This window comes from Diadema antillarum, unplaced genomic scaffold, assembly GCF_040938485.1.
Source record: "Diadema antillarum isolate AM-2024a unplaced genomic scaffold, OU_Dant_1.0 scf00000151, whole genome shotgun sequence".
In the NCBI taxonomy this organism is placed as follows: domain Eukaryota; kingdom Metazoa; phylum Echinodermata; class Echinoidea; order Diadematoida; family Diadematidae; genus Diadema; species Diadema antillarum.
In genome coordinates this window covers 2,009,955-2,026,793 of record NW_027271040.1, presented here as the reverse complement: position 1 = coordinate 2,026,793, position 16,839 = coordinate 2,009,955, and positions in this window count along the sequence as shown.

Here is a 16,839-nt window from a genome sequence, read left to right as displayed (position 1 = left end):
AAAACAAAGAGAATCCAAAAAGGCAACTACGAGCGATAATGAACTTAAAGATATCGTGACCTCAATAGGCTAGAATTCAGAATTCAGGGAGAGTGTCCCATTCTCTTGTCATGGGCTGTTTTTACATGCACCGAGAGTGTGTATTTGAATCACGATTCTGATGATGCATCACTAGAATGGTGATTCAAATCATGCATTTTGGCTGTGTGAATGCAAATTGCAATCATGGAGGGTGACTTGAATCATAATTCCAATTGTCATTCAAATGAGAGTCCAGAGGTAGTGCCAAACACGATTCTCCAGAATCATGAACAAAACAGACTTTATAATCATATGGATTGACCTCCAAATCACACTTTTAGGGCCGGGCGGAGCTCACAGCGACCTTTCAACCACTTCAGCAGAAAAACCTCTTTCCTAAAATGCGGGGGGGGGGGGGGGGGGGGGGGACCCCAGTGGCTCATGGAGAGAGAGTAAACCCTAAGATCTAAGAACTAAACAAAGATTGCTATAAAACTTTGGAGTGCGTCCACACGGTGCAAAGCTACAAAGTAATCATCAGAGTTAAAGGGATGGTACAGTATTGGTGGAGATGAGAATTGGGCTTTTAACTTTTTGCGAGATACCAAGAAAACACTTATGATATAGTACAGAACATACCATTTTGAGAGGAATTCAAAGTTTATTTGATGAAAATCGGGTTTGGAATGACTGAAACATCTAAAAACAAAGTAAAACAAAGCGATCGTAATAAAGTGTGGGTCCCACACTTTATTAGAATTGCTCTTTTTTGGATATCTCAGCCATTTCAAAACCAATTTTCATCAAAACCAATTTTCATCAAATAAACATTGAATTCCTCATAGAATTACATGCTCTTTCATATTTTATAAGAGGTTTCTCATTATCTCACCAAAAAATGTTAGAAACCTGAAATTAGGTCTCAACCAAAACTATACGATCCCTTTAAGTTTTCAATCTAAATTTAAAGTTTAGGAACAGCATGTGAACCAAACTATTAACATCAAATCATCACTTACCTTGGTACGGAGAAGACATGATGCTAGACTGTACAAAACTTGTTTTGCTTAGATCCAATTGTCCTCAGGTTAAAGGTCACATCACATGATTGTGTCACATGCTTGAATCTGTACACACTGTTAGAACAGATGAAAAAAAAAGCATGCTTTAAGAGATAGCATCTACAGTGACAAAGGTCACACTTTGTTCATGTTACATTTGCACGATTGAAATCTGAGATGATTGTCCTTTGAAGATAAAGTGTTAACCCATTGAGTCCCGAGTATACTCAGGAAGGTATCTATCTATGGGAAATGCATGTTGTAGCAAAATCAGACCGTCTTCAATGGGTAGGTGTCAATGTCAATGGTGTGCAGACAGATACTACAATCCCATGTGTCCAGGGCCCTGTTTCATAAAACGTGTTATCAGTGACAAGTTGCTATAGTTGTTACAAGCTAATTAAATCTTTGAATCTGATTGGTTACGAGCAGATAATGTTACAGAAATGTGGCAGTTGTCACCGAAAACAAATTTTATGAAACGGGGTCCCGGTCTGCCATGTGAGTGTACTGAGTAACTCTGTTACTCATCCATGAGATGACGTCTAGAAGAGACAACATTATTGCCAAGAATAGTCTGATCACCTCTTAACTTTATTTGCTTATAAGAAATCTTTGCCAAGGTTGATTGTGAACAGAGCCTCCTAAAAAACAAAAGACCTACAAAATCTAGATTTTATCCTGTTTAGAGATTTACACTGCAGAATTCAGAGAAGAAAAAAGAAAAAGTGTAACCGCATAAAAATAAGATCATCTCAATTGAAAAACTACATGAACGGACGAAGCAAAATTCCCTTGAGAATAAGAAAAAGAACTAGTATAGTACCCATAACAGAACGTATGAAAAGCATTGCCATGTGCCACCAATATAACATTAATTCACAGATCTATCACTGCTTTGAAGTATCAAGTACACCAAGCTCAAATTCTTCCACCTATCTCTGAGAAAAACATTTTTGGTTTCAATTCTTCCGCATTTGGCTGTGACAGACACTTTCATATTTAGTTGTCATCCTTATACCTTGGATCTCACACCGATGAATCAGGGAGGTGCAAAAACCTCCCTGGATGAATCAAACTCTTTTGCCTTTAAAGGGGATGACTAGTAACTGATCAGTGGGAATCAGTGGGAATGCTGGTGGATGATTGTTCCAATCCTTGTGGGATTCATTTAAGAGTACATTATGTATCTATTGTTGTGTGAAAATTGTTTGCTTCAGAATGGTCTCATATTCAAGTAATGTGAAGTTTAATGTTTCTAGGTTAGCATGCCTGTACAGTGACGGGGCAATAAACTGCACATTACTTTAATATGAGACCGTTCTGAAGCAAATAATTTTCACACAACAATATATAATATACTCCTAAAATGAATCCCACAAGAATTGGAACAATCATCCCCCAGCATTCCGACTGATTCCCACTGATCAGTTACTAGCCATCCCCTTTAAAGTCAGCACTGGCATTTTAAACACTTTTGCCTTAGAGAGTAACACTAAATTTTTCCTATGAAGACAGCACTACTATTATCTTTTGCCTTTGAGACAAAACTGCACTTCATAATTCTTTTGTTATGGAGACAACATGGAGCTTTTAACTCTTTGCCTTGTAGACAACACTGCACTTATTCTTTTGCCATGGAAACAAGACAAATCGTTGACCTCTTCCACCTACTTGGAAATAACATTGAGCTTGGAACTCTTACACTGGAGACAAAACAAAGTGTTGAACTCTTCCGCCCTGGAGAGACATCCAAGATTATAACTCTTCCACTTATGAGATGACAATGAGTTTGTAACTATCTAGCCTCGGGGGCAACACTGAGCAATACTCTTTCACTTCACGAGACAACACTGATCTTTAAACTCATCCGCCTTACAGAAAAAAACTGAGCTTTTATAAAACTCTTTTGCCTTGGAGAGTAGTATTGATCTCTTATTATAACACTGACTTTTTATTTCTTATGAAATGGAGTGAACACTGAGTTTTTATCTCTTATAAAGTGCCGATTATAACACTGCTTGACTCTATTTCTCATGAAATGGAGTCAACACTGAGTTTTTAATTCTTCTACCACACAGACATCACTGAGTTTTTAATTCTTCTACCACACAGACATCACTGAGTTTTTTAAACTCTTCTGAACTGGAAATAACACTGAGTTTCTATATCTTCTGAATGGAAGATAGCACTGAACTTTTTAACTCTCATTCCTTGAAGACAACACTGAGCTTTTATGTTTCCTGGTTTGAAGACACCACTCAGCTTTTAGTTGCCTCTCATTCTGCCTCAGACACATTACAGAGCTTTAATCTCTCAATTCTGAAGTGGATACAACACTGAGCTTTTAACTCTTATGCCTTGGAGAGAACACTGCACTTTTATTCTTCTGCCCAAGAGACAACACCAAGCTTTTGAAATTTTCTTTAAACTTTAAGAGAGAATCACTGAGCTTTCAAGCTGTACGACTCAGACATAGTTCAAGTCAGAAACTTTACCTGGAGCTCTAACATGAGAACACTCAGTTTTTCGCTGTGAGATGTGTCATGGCCACAACACCAAGCTAAATACACGCTGCACTTTTCATTTACTGTACCTGTGTTGGCATGTTGGTATGCATGTGACATACAATAAAACCCCTTGTCAGGAGTTTCGACAGGATCGCAAATAACAAGTCTGATGTGAGAAGTAAAGGTTCTCAAGTCTTGGTCTGTGAGAAATGACAATGATACCTGAGCAATCCACCAACACATGATAAACCAACATACTAAGTACAGAATCCATGCTAGATAGTTTTTCTCTACCAAAATGATTTTTACTGCTTTTCAACTTTTGTTAATTTTTTTTTTTTTTGTAGGTTTACTGAACGGGTGCTTTTAACTAGGCAATATAGAAGAGTCTGTCTTTGGAGTGCAAGCTCTCTTAATGAGCATTATCAAAATGCAGTATGTTTTCAGTTCTTCTCATGTAGATGCTTTATTCTGATGATGCACAGTATACATGGCCCTACTGGTGTGACCTTGCCACCTTGCAAAGTTCTGCCGTGTAAGACCCGTTTACATTGAGTGAAAGGGCCGGGCTCGGCCGCGGCCGAACCCGGCCTTCATTTCACTGTAAACGCGCAAAAGGCCAACTGCGGTACCAAAATCAGCCGCGCATTTGGCCAAACTCTGGAGGTAGTCTCGGCCGCGGCCGAGCCCGGCCTTTTCTCACTGTAAACGCAAACTGGGACAAATACGGTACGAAATTGCGACCGGCGCGCTCCCAATTATAGTCGTTTGTTTCCAAGCAGAGCGCAACTACGACAAAATATTGAAAGGTTTGAATTAAAAGCCCGGGCCGAGCCCTCCACTGTAAACAGACAAAATTGCGGGGCCGAGTCCCGCAATTGAGGACGGGCTCGGCCCGGGATCGGCCCAGCCCTGCACTGTAAATGGGGTCTTAAACCCCGTTTACAGTGCGAGGCTCGGCCGCGGCTCAGCCGCGGCCAAGCCCCCCCTTCATTTGAGTGTAAACGCGCAAAAGGCCAAATGCAGGGCCAAAATTGGACGCACATTTCGCCACGCTCTGGAGGTGGCCACAGCCAAGCCCGGCCTTTTCTCAGTGTAAACGCAAACTGGGCCAAATGCGCGGCCAACTTTAGTCTGGCTTCCAAACCCTCTGCCCGTACTATTTCGTTATTCAGAATATTAACCCCCTCAACGTCGAAAACTAGTATAGTTTAAGGTGGTTTTGTCCTGCAAAGGATTTTTCCTTCGGCAAAGGCCTTTGCTCGAATGGCGACTTCGTCGCCACGGAATCCAGTTGGCAAAGGGTCTGAAAACCAGACTATACCAAATTGCGTTTGTTTACAAGCAGAGCGCCACTACGACATAATATTGAAAGGTTTGAATCAAAAGCGCGGCCGAGCCCGGCAGTGTAAACGGACAAAATTGCGAGGCCCGGCCTCGCAATTGAGGCTGGGCTCGGCCGCGCGTCGGCCCAGCCCCGCACTGTAAACAGGGTCTACTGGTCTCAAATATGATTCCTTTGAATGGTTAGGGTTCCTATCTATAACAGCTCTGGCAGAAATTTGCCCATGACTTGACTGACCTACAAGCAATATGTGAATGCAGCCACACATTCCAGCTGTCAAATGCCCGGGAGAAAAAAGGAAGAAGAATTGATGAAGCCAAAGAAATTGCCAACATAATCACTGAGCACCTAATAGAAGTATGGCTACAAATCCATGAATTTTCACCAGTGAGCAACTGTAGTGGTGATACAGTTTCAGATGAATGTGGAAGGTCTTCTTAAGATCTAATGCCATAACAGCTAGTTTGGACACCTAAAAATAGAGTAAATGAGCAAAATGTCCTACCTCGCATCACTGTGGGCTTGCAAACAGACGGGCCAGTGCCTGTTATTGACTGCCTTCTTCACGCAAACATCCCAGGATTTGTGTGGTATACCACAGAGAGTCCTCCGACCAAAGAATTCCCCCTCCAGAGAGCATGGGATGTATGTAACCTGGGGCTGGAAGCAGGAGGGTCATGAAAGTGTGACAGGCCCCTTTCAACCCCACATCACCAATCGAACTTGTTGTTCGCTTTCTCCAGCCCTACCTCTCCTGCCAGCTTGTGGGTTAGACTTTCATTTCAGACCATATTACAGCTTTCACTGCCAAGTCTCTGCAGGGAGGTGTTGGTACTGTTAGACATAGGTCCTACTGTACAACCAGAAATTTTCTTGTGTGTGAAACTTTCGTTCATTTCGCAAAGAGCCAAGATTCATGAGAGTACGGTGCATATTACAGAAAGTGTTGTTTACACAATGTGTTGAATGCCAGTGGCTTTTCATGAAAATTTTATGACACAAAAAAAGGCAGTTGGTTCCAATTCTGAAAGTTTCATGTCATGAATGTTTCTTGCTTTACCGTCCAAGAGACTTTCAAGTCTTGCCAGCTCAAATGCAAGGGTTTCTAGTATCTCCAATCTTGGTCAAGGTCCCAAAAATTGATGATTTAATACACCCACAGACTCTCTTCAGTTGTTATACCATTCTCTCCTCTAGAATTGTTTAACTCCTGCAATTCAAGGCCATAACATCCTGCCCCACGCTTTGAAAAAAAAAAAATAAGAAAATAATGCTTTTTTTACAGCAAATAAGTGAATGTTGGTAAAGATATAGGCCTACAGAGCCTATTGATCATACTTTTTTGACATTTTTTTTTTACATGCATCTCCACAAATAATGCCAATGATTATATATTAGGGGAGTAATATTTGCCATTGATTCCATCCACAAGCAGGAAACCAGCTCTGATTCACAAAAAAGGGAAGACCATGTTCGCAACACGAAGTACAAAATACAGTCTGTTTCCAAAGACTAGAGCGTTAGCATCTCTCCTCTGTGAACGTCACTCTTTTTTCTGTCTTCTTCATTTCTAGCCTTCAAAAAAAAAAAGTTTCTACCTCTAATGCTCAGGGGATTTCTGTTTTGTGGGAAGGGTGGCAGAGAGAGGCATACTTCTAAACAAGTCCATGGGTTCACAGGTCAGTTTCCATGGTAACAGCATACTTTTGACCCTATCAGCAAAATTTGAAAGGACACAAAGTATGGAGCACATACAACTGGAATCCCATTTGATAAGCATTGATTGGCACAAACCTGGGTTCCATTATACTTTAATTTCACTTGGGCCCTAGGCAAAAATTCCACTGCTTGCTATACACATCAGCCTAGCACTTCAAAGTGTTTTTTTTAAAATGTAATAAATCTGACTGATGTACAAGATATCAACAACTCTTGTTGTTGTTGTTGTTGTTGTTGTTGTTGTTGTTGTTGTTGTTGTTGTTGTTGTTGTTGTTGTTGTTGTTGTTGTTGTTGTTGTTGCTATTTCATGGTTTGTATTTATGACTTTTAACTATTGATATTTTTATTGAACCTGAAGGCATTGAATGCAAGTATATTTCAATATATATATCACATTTCAATTTCCTCAATTGTCTGTATGTACTGCAACAGTTATTAATACCAAACAACATGCTTTATGTCTACAATTTTATCCTTTTTTTTTAATTTTTGGGGAAGAAGTGGAAGGGAGAGAAAAGACATTGCCTGCTTCCTCTTTCTTTCTCTCCCTTTCTCTTTGTCTTTCTTTATATGTCATCAAATTTGTTTGAATGTTTACCTTCAGCAAAATAGCAAATTGATTTCAACCAATAGAATAAATTACCACACAAATGAGTGACAGTACAAATCTCATTGAAATCAGACATAACCTCAACTAATTTGTTCACTATATCTCACTGTCAACATTATGCTTCATGAAACTTTTAAACTTTCATATCTATTTAATAAACTAATCACAAGAAACTCTATTTTTTGCATATCTATTGTATATTCTTTCAATGACAGTAAACATGAACATGAAATGTATTTTCTGTCAATGTAGAACAAAAAATAACATTGTAATGTCTCCATATTCTCATGATCCGCTGTGGTTCTAATGTCATTCATAATATCAGTCTTGAACACTGGCATTTCTGTGGCTATTTTGGGTTTTGGTCGAAGCCCTACGTGTTAAGCATGGATAGGGTATGACTACTAGAATACTAGTTACAAACTAATAGACCCCCATGTCAATTCATCGAAGCACCTTACATGACGCAAGGCAAAATTGGAAAACACAACAAAAGATCCTCATTGAGAGGCAGTGAATGCACGAGTCTATTGAGTTACTCTGTTCCATGTTTGCATTCAATAAGCACATGTTTGGTTAGAGAAACCGAAAGTTTTGGCAGCCGCGGAACCCTCCCCAATATAAACACCACAGTAGACTGTGGCTGCTAAATATTTCTTTTTGGGTCCCTATCCTATGTCTCATAAGGAGCCATGCATATAATTTGTGACACAGTTTTTCATGCTTCCAAATCAACAATAAAGCCCTCTGATGGCTTGTCAGCTACTGTGGGTATATAAAAGTATTTGTGTGTGTGTGTATGTGTGCATGTGTGAGTGTGTTTGTGCCTATTGGTACTCAAAAGATACATCAACCTCCACACATTCATAATTCATAATCAGTTTCATTGGAGGGAAGCATTCCCAAAACAGAATAACACACAAACTCTTATGGTTGACTACTTATCAATTACTCAAAACAATATCATAATTTCTTTCAATGAAAAGAAAGAGACTATTTTTGCAATGAGATACAGATATGATGATGACAATATCTATGATAACATGAAATTTTCGTGACTTGGAGCACACAGTCTTTTTCGCAGTATGAAACTTCTGCAAATTACCACTAGCATCAAATGCATTGTTTAGAATAGCGCGAATTTCGCTTTCGCGAATATCAGCTCCTCTCGAAATTTGCGAAAGTTTCATGCCCGCAAAATTTTCTTCAAAATGAAATTCAGCATTCATACCATGAAAATAACACTTTTGCAGAGGGCGGGATCCTACTCAAATATGAGGGGTCATCTCTCCAAATTTGGTGCTTTTATCCACCATGTAACGGTAATTTCACTAGGCGACCTGACTATACCTCTTTTTTAGTGTAAAGGCCACTGGAAGATAGCCTTCCAGTTGAAAAGATAACATCAGTCCAGTGAATAGAACAAGAAGGAAAGGTCGTACAAGGAATGTCATGGTCAAAAGTAATGATATAAAAAGGCTTCAATGACAAGGAGCATTAGAAAACATGTGATCATGATACTTTTGGTTCACTTATCTCAAATGTTTATACATATCAGTTGATTAACTTGTGGTCAAGTAAGTTAGAGAATGTGAATGCTCTTCAAAAATTAAGTTTTCAATAAATAAATAAGTAAGTAAATAAGTAAGTATTAAGTAGATAAATAGATAGATGAATGAATATGCACATAGACATACAGATAAATGCACATACTCACATACCGACATAGTTGTAAATGCTGTACATGATAGATAAATAAGTTGCAGGGGGCTTTACTTAGAGTTGTTCTGTCAAATATTAATTTAGGCCAAAATCTACAAAGTTCATCCAAATTCTCATCCTTATTGCTACATGTAGTGGTATTAAAGTGCCAATCATTTTAATATTATTCAAAAGAGATATAAACAGATCTGTTTAGATGAACACAGTGCAGCATATGATGACAGATGCTATTTCAAATTAGTAAGAGACATCACAAGAACAGATTGGTCCATTAATCTGTTGAAGACTAGTCCCACATGTAAGTATACTTGCGCAGGTGTCTATGGGAAATGCTTGTAGCACAATCTGCTCGTCCTCAACAATAGCGCACAATACTTCAAAGCAGTCAATATTTAATATATAACGAATGTTCTACAGCATTAGGTTAGCACTCTCACTATTACTCTCTCAACCAAATCAGCAAAATACAATCTTCTCTGGTGTTGTTTAATTTGCAATAAGTACTTATAAATTGTTAACATCCAAGTTGCAATGGGAATTATGAAATATTGTACTATTTTGAAGCTTATAGATTGATGACTTTTAAGCAGTACGTTGTCCCCTGATTTCTGTCACTAAGATTTTACCTCCCAGTGTCCAATGTCTCAGTTGTGCATTATACAACTACGAAATGCTCACTATCTTCACAAACTTGCACGCAAACACTACCGGGTACATACATATCTAGAAATATCCACACAAACAAAACATTATGAACACACACAGTGTATAACTATTGCAGCCTCAAGGATACACATCCTGAAGGTTGGGCCTACTATGATACGGTAGTATTTGAACTTACATCAAGGTCACTGCAGAAGTTTTTCTCTATTGTGGCCAGGCACTGCCTGCGTCAATGCTCTTCCTACAATGGTATTGGTAACTATTTTGTATGGTAACATCGCCAAGCAGCCAATGTACACATATGTAATAGTACAATGTAGGCTTACGTACTGTATGCTCCAATAAATCTAAGTGCAGGTGTTCAAACTTAATCATAGCCTTTTGTCAAGGCCCTCTCGCTGTATGGTGAAAAGAGCCCAGCCACGTGGGGTTGCGCGAGGGCCTTTTGAGATCTGCTTCACATCCTTTTGCAAGCCCTTCGAATTACCAACTTGTGCTCCTGATTTCATGAGCAAAAGTCTACCAGTCGGTGTGTCTGTCTGCCCGATCTTGAATCGCATACAGCAAATTAATACATGCCACAGACCTCCACTGGTGGTCAGTGATGCATGCGAATTTGAAGGTGAAGGATGTGGGGAGCACGCCATTCCATTGGTTGACTGGCACCTGTCAACATGAATATTCAGTAGGGTTCATGTGTTATGAATAATAATGTGTAAAGCAGATCTCAAAAGGCCCTCGCGCTGTCGCGCTCGGCTGGGCTTGCTTAGCTCGCTCATTACAGCGAGAGGGCCTTGACATAAGGCTAACTTGACCATGGCCTTGGTGCTTGCACACATTACACATACAAAAGTCTGTAAAATAAAGCAATTACAGGTTTTGCATATAATTTGTTATGTATTCTGACATAAACTGATTGTACTGTTTTGCAAAACGTATCCTATGTGTTGTTCTGTGTGACATAGAATAATGTGGAATTTTCACTTTTATGTTCTTCTGTCTACTGTCTAAGATGTTTGTCTAATTTGAGCCTGAAAATCGTGCCTTTTTTGACATTTATATCATGGGGATTTTAAAAAAAATACATTCTACAAAGATGGCATTGCTGAGATGTCCCAACCACCATTGCAATCCCATATTCCTTTTTCCTGTGATGGAGTCTTTTGTCATCATCATGGGTTAATTTGGCCTAGTCTGATGAAAACTTATATCAAAGATGGGATTAAAATCCAGAGCTCGCAGTGGTGTTTTGACGATGTTTCTCAAGACACAGCTCATACTCAAACACCATGTTATATCCACAGCCAGGAGGGATGGAGAAAGTGCAGGCACACGAGTGAAACCCATTCGAAGCAGCCCACACAATGAGACGGTTCATCGAGGAATTATGCATTCACTCATCCTCATCATCATCAGCTCGCATGATTTGTGTTGCATCCACGGACTCTGAGAAGAGGGCAGCTCAGGCTCTTTGGCAGTAGAGGCTTGCTGAAACTCAATCAGATCTGTATCTATACTATGATGAAGCCATTTCTCGGCCCCAACATATGCCCAATGAACAGATCAGTTTGATTTGAATTGAAAAATTTAAAAAAAATGAATCTGCACAATGAGACATATGTTTATCTCATATCAAATATGCATTCTTGCAGAGTCTATGGTGTTATTCCTTTTTATTAATTCATTCATTCTTTCTGTTGAGCTAATTGGTACATGGTAGATTAATGTGTCTTATGGAATTAGCATTTTAGTTAATGTTACTTTATCCTAGTCATTCAATACAAGAAAATAGCTCTAGGAGCTCTTGCAGTAGAATATACAGGCATAGGTTGCAGTTTCTGCATTCTGACAAATTTTGTTATCACCATTAACCCGTTTGGGATGGTTTGATTTTGCTACAACACGCATTTCCCATAGACACCTGCTCGAGTATATTCGGGACTCGTCCTCAACAGGTTAAGGTACTACCGTTCATGCAGTGACACAGTACAAGTGAAAAATACTGAAGAGTGATTTGATTGATTGATTGATTGATTGATTGATTGATTGATTGATTGATTGATTGATTGATTGATTGATTGATTGATTGATTGATTGATTGATTGATTGATTGATTGATTGATTGATTGATTGATTGATTGATTGATTGATTGATTGATTGATTGATTGATTGATTGATTGATTGATTGATTGATTGATTGACAGACTGAATGTATGAATGAATGATCGATCGATTGATTGATTGATTGAGTGAGTGAGTGAGTGATTGAGTGATTGAAAGCGTATCATATCTTTGGGGCGCATCTTCATGACGGGATTGTGATTTTCTAGTCTAGATGTTTAAAAGTGCATATTGTCTGTGTGTTGGTATGTTCAATTCCATTTAATCAAGAAATCGAAATAAGAAGCACCTTCCAGGGAGTCACTTAAAGGAAGAATATTATTTTATTATTTTTTCTTTTGATAAGAATATATGAGATGCAAAGCTTTTGTGTTATTGTCATTTATTATCATTCTGTGATTGTAACTAGTATCATGATTGTATCATGATTGTATCGTGACGGTATTGTGATTATATCATAAACGCAAACAGAAAATCTGACCAGAAACGATTATTTATTCGTGGAAAAATGAGCACAGAAAATGGGATTCCATCAGGATTTGAATCCCAGATAGTGTTCGGTCTCAGAAATTAAAATTCTCAATGCTTGAATGGTCAGAAGCTATAGCAGTGTGTCTTTGTGTGACACACACGCACACATTTAAACCTGGCATAAACCCATAGGATAATTCAACTTGGGGATGAATTATCCCCTCCCCCCCCCCCCCCCCCCCCCCATGCAATCAAATATGAACTTATCATCTGATGAATTCATGAGCAAACCATACAGGCACATTCAGGATACAAGTAGGGAATGTCTGCCTGAAAGTTCTGCATTTACTTTTAAAATAATTTCTGCATCACTGAAGAAGTTCTAAACTTGATCAAATCAACAAAACAGCTTATAACACTTCTACAAGGTCTGAAACATACAATAATGAAATTTATGCAAAACATGTTTGTACATACATTTTCCTTATATGTGACCATGCATCACAAAACGAACAAAAAGTCGCACCCCTTGATTTCACATGAGGACTCAAAAAAAGGTGAAATGGGTCAACCTAGTCAATCTTGATTTTTTTATATTTTTTGAAAGAGCTATCCTTCTACAGTATTCTTTGGTTTGGGATCATAACATGAATGGGAAAGTGTGTTTTTAGCAGTTTTTCTACAACCCATTTTTGGGGGAGAATAGAACTATCAGGTACTTCTTAGCATCCCCTTTTCATTTCTTGAAATCCTTTACACACTCTTTACTTTCAAGTCTAATAACTTTTGAAAGGATAACTCTACTGCTTGGAAAGTTGGCATTGATCATGGGTATAATGTATTAATAGAACATGCTCAATTTCAGCTTAAACTGATAATCCCTTCATTGTTGTTGCTCCGGTTTTTTACATCCTGTGTTTTGTCCCTTTCATTGCACAGGTAGGATGGCTTGGTAAAGATTAAGCACTTGAATAGACCCTGTACTTCAGAGCCTCTTTTCTCAGTTCACACTTTCCCAGAATGTGCACTTTCTTTCTAATGTTTAGATAGGTTGGGGAGTCCATTTGATATGAGTTACGTATCATTTTAAAGCTTAGAGTCTGCTCTTTAAGAATCCTCAACTGAAATTCCTTGTCTGGCGACTTTTTGTTTGTTTTGTGATGCAGGGTCACATATGCAAATGTACATGTACCTAGCCCACTGGTGCTATGCTCAAATATGGATGTGTTTTTGTACACTTACAGAGTACGAAGCAATAGCTTTTGATAGCTGTATGTTACATGGCTAACATTAGTTTTTAAAATGCCTTGAAATGTCTACCACACACTCTCTTTACTACCTAAAGCTGCAGGGGCCATATTAGTGGATACTTCCATGCCCCTCCCCCAAGCTTTAAGAATGAGGCAGGTACCTTTGAAACACCCTGACCTTAATCAATTGATACTGCAACAGTACTGATCAATACATTCTTTTGATATCTTGGCTTAATTGTTGACTGTGAAAAGAGCATTCGTCTGTCTCCCTTTCATCAATCAATCAGGGGTCAGAGGTTAAACCTCAGGGGCTTTTTTTTCTTTCTTTTCTTTTTTTCAAAAGATGGAACCTTGATGACCCTAGATAGATCAATAATTCTCACTTCAATCACATGTATGTCAGACGCTCTTTGATTTCATGTCTACACGGAATAATTTCGCCAAAGCACAATTTCCTGATTCACTCCCAGTACACAATGACTTTTATTCAAGAACTTCACAATATTTTGAGTCCACCATTTATCACCATCTGGTCTTTCGTTTTCAGCACATGACAGATAGGATATGAATTTTCATTCCAAGCCTGGTATACAAGTCTAGATTACGAGTGTAATCTGCCACACATTTACAGCTTGAGAATAAATCCAAAAATTATCAAAGACATGTTGGAGACAATATTCCCTGGTTATGACACAGACTCTCTATAATTTTGCATCATGTCTTCTTGGAGTTTTTTGGGGGTTTTTTTGTTGTTTTTTTTTTTTTTTCTTAAATTGCCCACTTCCGTTTTCCACATCGATTGATAGATTTTCAGGTGAACCAAACTGACACATACCCAAGCTTGGAGTACGAGACATAGCATTTCAAGAGCGCCTCACATTTCTTGTCTAACATATCATTATCATGCCTTCAATTTTTTTTCTTTCAATTTCCTTTCCTAATTTTCTGTTTGTGTGTGTGTGTGTGCGTTAGCTCATTGAGTCCTGAATAAATACCACAAAATATAAATCATACTGTCTGACCATGCCATACTGACAAAGATTGATATCATTGTGCACATAAACCCCCTATTAAGACGGAAGCCAATTTATACCAAAACTTGATGAAGAAACGACGTATAAAGAATCATCGTATAGCCGACAGACCGTTCAGACTCTAATTTCGACCATTCCGGAAAAAGTTTGTATAGTTGTGCAGTTTCTCACTGCGCATGTTGTCATGGTCATGAGTGACAGGTACAAGGTCACCTTTTGTGCTCACTCCCATTAAACCCCGCCCAGTCATACCGTTTTATGGTTGCCATACGTTCAGACGCACAATGGACACGATGGAATGCTGATTCGTTATCGAGTTCTAGTTCGAAATGATGCTCTGACCGTCGTTTCTCTATACGTCATTTTGTTATACATCGTTGCATTAGTCAGCGTTCAGACAAATTCATCGTATAACTTTGCCGTTTTGGTATAGCTTTACCATTCTAGTATAAATTTTTTTGCGTCTGAACACCCTGATTGTCTACCATTGTTTGTGGTTTTGCTTTATGTGGTTCCATTCATCCAATACTGATCTATCTCTCAGTTTTTGATTACCAACAGCACAGCTGCCAACCTCTACAGACTAATAAAAATATGATCACAATATGATAACAGGGATAATACTTCACAAAAAATAATGATAAACAGAAAAAGAAATAGTTTAAAGGCACAAGTTATACCCTTATTAAGACATAGAAAATTTGTATGGTATACAGTAATCACATCAAATCTAATTTCAGAAGGAAAAAAATATATATCATTATCATAAAAACATGCTGTTTGAGAGCTCTGATGCAGTACCAGTATTCCTAGGTGTGCAGACTATTGAATCCAAAGTGAAAATAAAGATTTGAGCAGGATCGCACAAACTAGATCACAAAAATCATGGCTGCCTGTACATTAGTGAGTCAGCTCATAGTGTATCCTGGGGGAACTACGCGCGAGTGATCTTCGAAATCTGATCCTCTCATTGCCGCTCGCTAACCGATCCTTCACATATTTTGCTCACATACTGTTCCTACTGTCCCATTCCATTCCAGCGACTGTAGCAAATTTTATTAAGACAGTCAATCTACCTATCAAAAAAAAAAATTAATAATAATAGATAAATAAATAAATATAAATGACTTGAGTAAACATCTGTCAAGCTGAAAACAGCTAAAAAGTTTGCAGCTTATAACAATTTTTTTGTGTGTCATACACCTTTGTACACATTTAAGCGTGCAATATGCATGATGGAAACCAACACTGCTCCACACCTTTATCCAACACTTACCTAGATAAGGGAGGTAAGCACAGGCCATGAGGTGAATCCAAATACTATCCACTGGAATGCCAGGTATGGGCGCAGCTTTCTAGATGAGATATCCAGTTGTCATGGCAACATACAGGTCAAGGGGGAGATAAAGTGGTGTCATCTCATCTCAGCTAAGCTCTGCAGTGTCATCTATGGAGCAGAGCGGAGGAGGAGGAGGAGGAGGAAGAGGAGGAGGAGGGATGCTGCAACTCGTGAGCCGACTGGAGAGGAGCTGTGTGGCAACAGGGATGAAGGCTCTCGTCCTTGTGTGCACACAAGCTAGCGCTGCATGCAGAGTCCAAAGGGAAAGGGGAGAGTGAAAGAGAACGGTGGAGGAGTAAAATGAATGAGGAGATAAGGCTATAAGCGTGCACAGAGCACCAATAGATTAGTCTTGCATATTCAGACCCTGCACTGTTGATATCCCTCGACCAACCCTGTGAGAAAGTGGGTGAAGCAGCCAGCAATGATTACAAGAGAAAAATCTTTATAACATCAAGGTGTCACCAACAATAAGAAGTCTTTTCACAACTGTGATGGTTTGGAGAAAAAAAAACACAAGGAAACTAATACAAACATACAAACAAAGAAAAGCAGCAGATTTCAGCAAAATCACAAAAATATAAAGTTTATGGCTGTTTAAATATCAGCGTGAGTCATAAAACATGGCTTCCTTTGGGGAAAACAAGTCATACATCAAGGTCACATGACTGAAATGTTGCCTGCATCGATCTAATTCCCATGCTATTCATAGCACACATTTTGAATATTCCTTCATTCACAACTCTTCAAAACAATTATAATATTTCTGGAGCTGTTCACAATATGGAATGACAGAGGGTAATGTTAACGTACAAAAGTTCATGACATGTCGATCATGATTCTTGTTTTGGGTTTTTAGTTGTTGTCATTTTTCATGCCTAAATGTTTTATGTTGTATGTGTAATGACAGGATATAGAGTATAATACATTTACAGACTAAATAAAACATAGATCCATGCAATTAAAAGT